Source organism: Dermacentor variabilis, chromosome 5 (genome assembly GCF_050947875.1).
Source record: "Dermacentor variabilis isolate Ectoservices chromosome 5, ASM5094787v1, whole genome shotgun sequence".
Classification (NCBI taxonomy): domain Eukaryota; kingdom Metazoa; phylum Arthropoda; class Arachnida; order Ixodida; family Ixodidae; genus Dermacentor; species Dermacentor variabilis.
This window is the reverse complement of record NC_134572.1, coordinates 64154030-64164024: the sequence shown is the minus strand read 5'-3', so window position 1 is coordinate 64164024 and position 9995 is coordinate 64154030.

Sequence of the window (9995 nt, the reverse complement as noted above, 5' to 3'; positions counted from 1 at the left end):
CCTCATCCTGATAACATTGATTGGTAATTAGCGTGCGTGCTCTCTCTTCAAAGGTATCAAAGAGAGCTCGCAAAGAATTAACAAAGCCTTCTAGAGAGCTCAGCAGGTCTACAGCAGTTGAAATGTCTAGGCCCGGTTTCTGAAGTGCTACGCTCGTTTTGTCAAAGCGCTCAAAGATTTCACTCCAGAAAATCGACATGAATGCAGTCTCTATAGTTTTGTCATTTTCTTGAAGAGAGAATGCGCTTCGTTCCTAGTGTCACCGTTTTCTTCCTCGTTCTTTGATATAGCTTCTAGGCAACACAATACTGCATTGAAAATTCTCAGAATGGCCTGACATGATTCAGCGTGTCTTGACCGACTTTTCAAAACAAGCTGCTGGCCAGTTCTGCCCATGCTGTCCAAAAGATACCTCCATCCCTTAGGTGAGGCAGCAAAGAACACATACAGTCTCTGAATTACAGTGAAAAATTTGACTGCCTCAAGGCAACTGTATGTGTCAACGCTACACGCGCCAACTAAGTTCAGGCAATGACCAGCACACGGGACATAGACTGCCAATTCGTTCAGGTGTTTGATTTGAGCTTGCAGTCCTTTGTATTTTCCTGACATCTTACTCACATTATCATAAGCTTGGCCCCTACAATCATCAATTGAGATGCCATTGGTCGTCAAGAGGGACATCACGGTATCGAAAAGATACAAGCCGCTATGCGATTCAATTGGAACAAATCCAAGAAAGCGTTCGTACACTTTCCCATTTAAATAGTATCGTAAAACAACTGACAGCTGATCAACGTCAGTAAGGTCTGGAGTCGAATCAAGAATTAAAGAAAAGTATTTTGCGCGTTTCACTTCGTCAACGAGACGTTCCTTGACAGCCTTTGCCATATGCTCGATAAATTCATCACAAATAGTTTTTGACAGATGCGATGGGTGACCTTTTCCTTTGTTCCCGTAACGTTTGATGTGCTCCTCTAGAAAAGGATCAAACTTGGCAATGACCTCAAGCACTCCTATATAATTGCCGTTGCTCGGTGAACCAAAAATCTCCTCACTACCCCTAAACGCTAGGTTGCGCTCAACTAGAAGCTCAACTACAACGACTACGCGCTTCAACACATCTGTCCAGTAAGCGGTCTCAGTGACAAGACGCTTAACCAGCTCCTTGTCAATTGTGCTGTTCGAGTTAAAGCGGGCGAGCCATGCTGCCACGTAGTTCCGGTGCTCGACGCTATTTTCATGTGCGCAAACCTTTACTTCTGCTCTTTTTCAATCACCGTGCGTGGTCAGAGCACTGGGGTTGCTTGAAATCGAAAATATTTTGCACATGAAACAGCAAACGGAACCTTTGGACTCCGAGTACGTATATTAACCAGTAAAAAAAAAAAAAAAATGGGGAGTCCTCGTCGTGGCTTTGCAGCAGGTTCCACTTTCGGTGGGCCTTTCTTCTAGGCGACGTTGGTTCTCGGAAAATGTTACAGTTCGTGAAAGGAGTCACTCTTCGAGTCGCACCGTTTGTGAAGAGGGTTCCCCCGCACACACACAAAGGGGCCTGTGAACACTGCGGGGCGTCCGCCCGACCGGCATCCAGATAACCATAGCAAATTGGGAGTCCATTCTTCGTTTCACGTAGGCATGCACGCACACGAAGGGGCCTGTAAGTACTGCGCTGCACCTGCCCGACCAGTAACCACTCGAGACAACCACAACCAATTGAGAATCCACCCTTCGTTTCGATGGGACATGGTGGTCGAGCATCCTTTTTGCCAGGGGTGCTACACGCCAACCGTAACAGCTGCCAGCCTTCGTAAGCGCCCTTTGAAACCAGTCCCTTTGATAAGTGGTGGCCCAACACGTGACCTCTTGCATCGAGATCACGGAGCAAGAATCGAGATTTGCTGCGACATTTGGTTCCCAGTAGCTATGCCATTAGCTTTTATGAGATGCGCGCTTGTTGGGCTGCTCTGCCGTGGCTAACACTAAAACCTACCGCGCACTGTGACGTGCTATCACGTGTTGGGCCGACAGGTTTGGCTTTAGTCGCGTTGCACGATGCTCCCTCCTGAGTTCTTCCTTTCTCCATGGCCATAGCCACCATGGTACAGCCACGGCTACGATACAGCCCTGACCGTCTTTGCGACCATTCATCCATGTTTTCGACCTTTTGCGACCTTTTCTTCCTTCTTGCACCTTTGTGTCCTTCTTGTCCTTGCACCTTCTTGTCCTATGTGAACGGGGCAGGAAGAGCCCTCCAACAATCTGTCGCGTTCTGTTCACTGTATTAGAGTCGTCGGACGATCCCACCGCTGTTACCAGTTGTAGGAGTTGTCGGACGATCTCACCGCTGCCACCATTTGTAAGGGTTGTAGGTCGTAGAGAAGAACTTGGAAGGAACTAGGTGAACAGGGTTTATTTACAGTATTTACATTTTAAACATAGGATACATTTACACAGTCTAGCATGACTCCCAAATGGAGCCCGCAAGACGAAGCATACAGCAAACGAGCACATAGCTCACGAGTGCGATCACAGAGCACGACGACGAGCACGAGCACACAGCTCACGATCACAGAGCACGACGACGAGCACACCTAGCAGCCGACAAACCGCCGTTTTTAAACACTTCGTGTTCCCTAGATCCCTAGGTGAGGCAAAACGTTCGACGCTATCGTAAACAGGCCGCCTCTCTGCGGGACGTTTTACAAACACATACACGCACACACAGGTTTCAGTGCCCCCTCCGCGGGCAGACGACCTTTGCAGCGCAATCGTCGTGGTGTCCTTTGTCCTGCGTCCCCGTAGCCAGTTGGTCACGCCCGACCCCAGCCGGCTCCTCTAAATTCCAGAGCGGACCTCGCACAGTGGCCTCCGCCGCGGTCCATTCTCTGGTGTCTCGAAAAGCGCATAGGGAGGTTCCGCCAATTACCTCCCCTCGAGAACTCCCCTGAGCTGACCCTTGCCGCGTGGCTGCCGGTTGTCCGCAGTTCTCTGAAGTAAGGTCATGGTTGGTTAGCGCTGTCCTCGCTGGTTTTCTGAAGGGTGCCACCACCCCGGATCGATCGACGCACCTGCAGCGGGCTGAAATAGCTGCAGGCCGATCCTAACAGCTCCTCCATGGCCCGGAAAATCTCGCCTGGCCAGTGCTGGCAACCGCTGGGCAGGAAGAGAATGGCTGACGAGCAAGACGATGGCTTTGCTCTCTGCAACGCCTGCGAACTTTTCTTTTTGTTTCATTATTTCCTCGAGTGACGGCTCGCCGCGACGCTGACAGATCCTCGGAACCATACACCCGTGATACGGGTTAGATAAGGTGGAAAATAAAATAATGCGAGATAGCATCCATCATCAATCCCTGCAATAACCTTGAAACTCATAGGCAATATGAGTGCCACCTGTTAACTCGTCTGGTTTTTCCTTAATTGTACAGCTCTTTACGTGCAAAATTGCCAACTGAAACAAGAGTAGCAAGGATTTGAGAAATTAAGCGATCTACTAAGGGAGAGAGCCAAGGCAACAGCCAAACAGGAAGGAAAAGGGAAAATTAACAAATGTAACCGTTGTTTATGAAAATATTCATGGATCAACGTCTTTTTATTTAAAAAAGAAGTAGAGAAAACGCCGCTGCAAGTGGAGGACAATTCCGTGTGTTCTGAATGACGATTTTACAGTTATCATTCGAGCCGCTTAACGTTGCCACTTATGTGGATGTTATTCTAACCTCCCGCGGTGGGCCCAATACGTGCAGAGTCGCAGCTTCCTGCGCCATACGCGGTTGTACGCGACTGGCGGCCACGCATCGTTACGTAACTTCCCGAATAACAATTAGAGTCGGTCGTGGCACTTAACTTGTTAGAGCTGTAAGCGAGGGATCGAAAAGAACTGTGATTGTTCTGCAAATATATATTTCTGTATATTTCTTCCAGAGATAATTCAAAAAACGCTATACTATAGTCGGATACAATTTAAGCGGATGCTTTAGCTCAGGCCCAACTCCGAGGCCGCCTATTCAAATACACGTAAAACGCAAAAACTTTTTCTGAGATAACCCCTGGACCAATTTTAATGAAGTTTGTTGTATTTGAGAGAGACAGTTAAATTCTAGTGACTGTTTGAAGCGGAATTTCGATTTAGGGCTTGAATTTTGTTAAAAATATTTTCAAATATCCGACAGCTTGAAAAAAATAGAAGCATGAAGTTTACAAATCCATAGCTCTGCATCAAGAAATGATGTCGCGGTTCTGTAAACGGCATCCATTAGACCATTCAAAGCGAACAAATTCGATATATCATTTGACATCTCATATGAATTTGTTACGTTGTTTACAAGGATTCTGCAGAAGGTGTATTTCCATATTACTAAATTTTTTGAGATTCATATGTAACATATCACTTTTGTCCGCTTTAAATGTAGTATTAGATGCAATTCACAGAATTGTGATATCATTTTTCGTTGCCGAAAGACAGAGTTGTAAACTTGATAGTCTAGTTTTCTGAAAATTTTCGATTTTTGATAATTTTTAATAAGAAACTGACAACATAAAGCAAAAATTCGAAACGAACAGTTACTAGAGTTTAAATTTTTCTTTTAAATGCAACAAACCTCGTCAAATTTGCTGCTGTTGTTGCTGAGAAAAAAAGAATTCTCATTTTACATGTGTTTAGATAGGAGCACCCGAGCTAAAGCTTCTAAGTCTGCAATGAACCCCCGCCCACGCCCTCATAACCGCCAGCCACTGTTCCTCAGGGAGGCTGCAAATAATTCGTACTTCGAATCTCTTCTGTTACCCAAATAAGGCGCTAACTACAAAAATAAAATTATTAGCGCGTAATTTTATACCTTTCCCCTCGCCTATTATAGTGGAATGGCGAATGCCTAATTCATTATTGAATTGAAATAACATGCTTATTCTCTACAACTATATTTAGTGAAGTTTCACTTCAGTTGGCAGTGAAGTTTCATGAGCAAAACGGGTTCAGCAGTGAAATGAACTGCGCAGCAGACTTTTGAAGAGTGCTTTTGAAGGGTGCCAGCGCGCACCAACCGTTACTAAGGGCTCAGCATAAAAGTTGATTCACTCTCTCTCTCTCTCTGAAGAGTGAAATGCTCAGACTCGATACATTTTGTCCATTTCTGTTGCACACCTCATTGTTTCCGCCGATTAAAAGACTTTTGAAGAACAGCAGTCGCTCCGGAGGTATCAAGTACGACGCCATTTTGAAAAGGTCGCATGACGACGATTTTGTTCGCTTCTGTCATTGGCTGGCAGAGTAACACAACTCCGCGCGGTCCGAGTGTCTTTGTTGCGAACTACTGTTTGTAAGTTCTATTCTACTAAAGTAATCTTTATTTTACAGTTTCTCTTCTTTACTTGTTCTTGGCAGTGTTCTTCCTGCGCTTCTTTCCTGCGCGAGTCCATTTGGCGTGGTTCTTTTTTTTTTTTAATACGTCTTTATTTCTGCGCTTAATAGGCGAAGCCTTGCGTTAGAAAAGGGGTGCTCTATGGGGGAGGGGAGGGGGAGACCGGTGCTCTCTTCTTTCTCGAGGTGGAGTGGTCCCTAGGTCGGCTCTGCAAAGAGGCGGCCAGGCCCTTCCTTGTCCCTGAAAAAGACCAAAAAAGCACTCCAAAGTTGGACTGAGTCCTTGAGCCCGATGTGCGATGGCGGGTCGAGCCACTCCTGCAGGGTGCCAGGTCGGTTCCCGCCCAGGGAGTGTAGTGTCCTTTCTCGGACCGTGTCAAAGGCAGAGCAGCTCCACAGAAGATGTTCGGCCGTACCTCTGGCCGGGCATGCCGGGCACTTAGGGCTCGGGTATGAGTGCGGGTTGATGATGTGTAGCCTTGCTGGTGACAGAAGCTGGCCGGTCTGGGCTCGGCGAAGAAGAACCGCCTTGTTTGCCAAGTCAAGGAGAGGTGTATCGCACAGGCGTACCTGTAAAATACACCTTATTTCATTTCTCTTTTGTGGGTTTGCGCGTTTTTATGGCGAATGGTGGGCGTTATTCACATTTGGACCAATAAAGGTACCCCCCTCATTTGCATAGAAAAGTTACCTTGGGTTGCACCCCCCCCCCTGAAAAAAAATCCCGGGTACGTGCCTGATAGGGAGCCTACATGTAAGTCTTGCTTGCATAATTACTAACCTAGAGACACAAACAGTGCTGCGAAGGTCACTCCAGCACGAGGCGGCAGCTTCTCAAGCCAAACTGTATCGCTCGATAATAAGCGACATATAGCTGCCTACGGGCGTCAAAATTGGCCGTTATGTTTCCACTAAGGATCGCGGATCTGTTTGAGTACGCGCTTTTCGAGTTCGCGTGAGGCTTGAGTGCATGCCCCATTCTATAGAGACTACAAATGTGTTAGAGCATCTCCGCTTTAAACGAAATACCGCTTATAACGAAGAACAATTCTTGTCCAGTTTGGTTCGCTGCAACGATAACGCAAGGATTTAACTAGCTCTGTGCAACCTTTGAGCTCAATACCTTTGATAATTCCTTTCTTTGCAGCGATTTTTCACAAATTTCAGATTCATCTCTGTGAAATTATGCAAACCATGTATTCATTCGTGCTGGTTTAATTCATCCCAACTCGTTTGTATATGCACGTTCAGTCTCAACTCGCTGCTCAATACGCGTCCATGCCGTGGTTAGCCTACACAATATAATTTCAAACGAAAGAATTGAATCTCATGGATTCGTCCAAACGTACTTGGGTTATTAGCTGCCAAACCTCTCACGTGGTGCGCTCGACTATTGCCAATTTTATTAGAAAAAGTACACGGTTACTCTTTGATTGTGGACATTATCCCACAAATATATATATACATATATATATATATATATATATATATATATATATATATATATATATATGTATATACAAGAACAAGAAATACAAGAAATGTGACACATTCGCTCATCTTGGCCACCATAGTTAAAACAGATTTATCTATAGCAACAGGCTTGTATCTTGATATTTGATAAGCTGAATGACAAAACTGCAAAAAGTTGTCCTTCATTCATGCGAGCGCTTTTTCAGCGCCATCTCTCTTGTGCAGATCTCCTGTAATTTTTTTTTCGGGTTGTAGAAAAACTAGAAAATGAGAGCCCAAAGCAAATGAAAGCAATAAAAAGTACACGTCACAAAAAAAAAAGAAAACTCGCTTCCGCCCGGGATCGAACTGGAGACCTGGCGCAAGTGAGGAGCACGTGATAACCGCTACACCGCGGAAACCGCTGCATACACTCACGCTCCTGACTGGTTGCCAACCAGTCAAGCGATAACTCATCACGAGAACTTTGCTCCGTATTTACGTTAATATCAGCTAATTCGATTTTTCTTTTACAGCGTAAGAATCTAGAAAAGAAGAATGATGAAATAAGCCCGCGTGCTTTTTGAACACTTCTCGTTCGAAAATTGTATATTTCGAACCAGTATGCGATTTTGCGTCCCACTACGGGGTCACATTAATGGAACTAATGAAATGAAAATATTGGAACCCGCCATGGTGGCGTAGTGGCTTTGGCGTTGCCCTGATAAAGACGAAGGCGCGGAATCAAATCCCAGCAACAGCGGCCGCATTTCGATGTGGGCGAGATACAAGAACGCCTTTGTAGCGTTCAGTCGGTGCACGTTAAAGAACCCCAGGTGGTCAAAATTAATGAAGAGTCCCTCACTACGGCGTGCCTCAGAATCATACCATGGTTTTCGCGCATAAAACCCCAGAATTCAAATAATTATAAGTAATTAATGAAAGCAATCGAATTAATTACGTAGGGGCGTTTTCTAACGGAATTAGAGTATTCGGGAGAAAAATAATTGCCTTCGAATGTCTAATCTGAACAAAGTTGATAATTTAATTGCTCCTCAATGTGTTCGCTGCGCGCTCAAACGTGGCTTTTGAACATGCGACACATGCAAGTTTTCTGTAGCTTTGCCTGCACGACACGAACGCTCATGCTCACTATAGTTTGTTCGCAAATAACGAACTCCATATAGCTTCGGATAGAATACGAATCAAACATAAAAAAACTGCATTTTCGATATTTATTCGAATTATTCGAAATATTGCACATTCCTAACTGAATGAGAAAAAAATGTTCTCGAGTCTCGTTGCGCACGAAGTTTGCCTGCGTCGACCTTGCATATACAGTGAAACATCTTTATCACGAAACTTTTTGGACCTCCAACATCATTTGTTATACAGGTCACTTCGTTGTAACGATCGCGCCCCGTACCACTGGCAGGTTGAGCCCGTTCAGCTGCACGCAATTTTAACTTGCCATGAATTCAAGGGATAACTTAATAAGTTAAATCAATATTGTTTTTTTTTTCCTGCATACTTGGTTCGAAGGAGTGTACGACTACAGACGACGCTGTGGCAATCAGGTTCGCGGCATGCGCAGCGGCGAAAGCGGGAAGTGCAACAGTGTACAGCTGCATTTACCACAGCTGCCTTCGACAGTATGCCTGTACTGCTTGGACACGGACTGTTGGGCAGTGTGACAGCCCCCCCCCCCCCCTTGATTTACGCTGACGCCTCCTATGCGCACCTGTAGGGGCCACGAGGAAATTTTGCGGCGGTGATACATGAGTTCATTGTAAAGTACACCCCTCGGGGCTATGCTCCTCCGTTGCAGTCAGATTCGTTGTATGGGTCACCGCCGCAGAGGCATTTACAAAATACGCATGACAGATGTAGGAATTCGACCGAGACACACTGTAAAATAATTTACACCCTTAAAAGTGAAAAAGGGTGTAAACGTGTCTATAACTCACACCCTTAGGGTGTGATTTATATAACTGACACCCTAAGTGTGTGAGTTATAGACACATTTACACCCTTTATCACTTTTTAGTGTGTAAATTATATTACAGTGCATGCGAAATCCTCCGTTATGCAGGTCGTATCGTCGTAGAAACATTCGTTGTAGAAACGCTCGACCGTAGTCGAGCGCCATTACAACAAACGCCTTTGCTACAACTGTATGCATTTACATATACGGCATGTAATATATGTCCGCGCTTTTTCAGGTACAGATACAAAGTGCATAGTCGCCCATTTATTTTGATCCATGTTTCTGAGTGACTTGATGTTGAATTCACACGACGTGATTATTCGTCTCTTCATTCCTGATTTCTCCCTGTCAAACTTAGGGCCTAGATTTGTCGCTGCACTGCCACGGATATTCACAAGTGTCTGCAAATCTCTTGCAAGCATTGTCCGCTATTAGCGCCATGTCGTCCGTATACATGAGTCCGGGGACCTTCTGTTGTATGCCATTTGTCCATTACGCATGTATAGCATAAATGAAACCCTAATTCACTGTTTTTCTGTCGTCTTTCTATGCCCTTAACATAAACTGTGAACTATAATGGAGGAAGAGAACATGCTTGTTTCCATACTTGGTGAATTTCCACCACTTCATTACATTTCCGGCCTTCCCATGCAATTTGCACTCGGTTGTCTGTATATACCTCCCTCAGCAGCTTCAAGAAATCGTCATCTATTCTTTCGTGCTTGAGAATATCCCATAACAATTCCCCGTCTGCGTTGTCGTATGATCCTTTAATATCTAGAAATGCTATTCACATAGGTATCTTCTAAGGTACTGAAATCTCTATGCACTGAGTTAGTATAAAAATGTTATCCACTAAGCGTCTGCCTGATATTGAACCTATTCTGTAGTTTCCCAGTACATCATTTCTTTTTCACCCGCTTGTATATACAGTTTTAATATTATGGCTTGCATTACCATTCGATATATCACCGACGCTACTGTAACAGGCCTGTACGAGCTCGTCTATTCTTTACCGCATTTGCCTTTGTAGATGAATTTGATCTTGCTTCCACGCCATTGCACCGAAATTCTCTTTTTTCAAATCGCTTGCGCTATGGCATTACTCAGCGGTGCCTTACTTTTTGGACCATGGTTTTTGATTAGCTGTATTGGGATTTCATCGGCTCCTGCGGTTGTGTTATTAGGGAGAGTT